At 72.1% G+C, this 631-nt stretch overlaps 1 non-coding gene across 1 annotated transcript; it reads right to left on the bottom strand.

The window, feature by feature from the left end:
• Positions 1 to 119, bottom strand: LOC142861284 (5S ribosomal RNA). Its single transcript, XR_012912629.1, has one exon. It is a non-coding gene; the product is annotated as a 5S ribosomal RNA (ribosomal RNA).
• Positions 120 to 631: the final 512 nt, after the last annotated feature.

Below are 631 nucleotides of genomic sequence, written 5' to 3'. Positions count from 1 at the left end.
AGCCTGTGGCACCTGGTATTCCCAGGCGGTCTCCCATCCAAGTACTAACCAGGCCCGACCCTGCTTAGCTTCCGAGACCAGACGAGATCGGGGGCGTTCAGGGTGGTGTGGCCCTAGACGGCGGCGGAGGGCGCCCCTGCCCCGCTCGAGAAGCCGAGCCTCTCTGGGCTTCCCCGCCGCCGCCTCCCGCCCCAGGCCCCGTGCCGGGCCGGGCCGGGCCGTTTGAGTTCGCCGGCCAGGTCCCGCGGGCTCCCAGGGACGGGGGTGATGGGCGGGGCGGGGCGGGGCGGGGCGGGGTGGGGGGCTGTCTCTCTATACACACACACACACACTCACACTCACTCACACTCACACAAGATGCGCCTCCACGGCTGGACTCGCCAAGGTGGAGCCCTCCCAGCCCCCCTCGTCTCCTCGCCCGGCCTCCTTCACCTACCCGCTGCCCACCCCCAGCGCGTCGCTGCCGCTGACTGCGCACGCGCGGGACGCTCGCCCTTTGACCCCAGCCAGGGGCCGCCCTCCCCCACAACCCCTTTCAGCTGCGCCCCCCTTCCCTCGCCCTGTGGGTGGGCTGCCGCCTATTCCCCCGGGCCAGGGCTGGGGCACAGCCAGTGTATGGGGCGTCTCTCTC

Source organism: Microcebus murinus, chromosome 16, assembly GCF_040939455.1.
Source record: "Microcebus murinus isolate Inina chromosome 16, M.murinus_Inina_mat1.0, whole genome shotgun sequence".
Taxonomy (NCBI): Eukaryota; Metazoa; Chordata; class Mammalia; order Primates; family Cheirogaleidae; genus Microcebus; species Microcebus murinus.
This window is presented reverse-complemented; position numbering and strand designations above follow the sequence as displayed.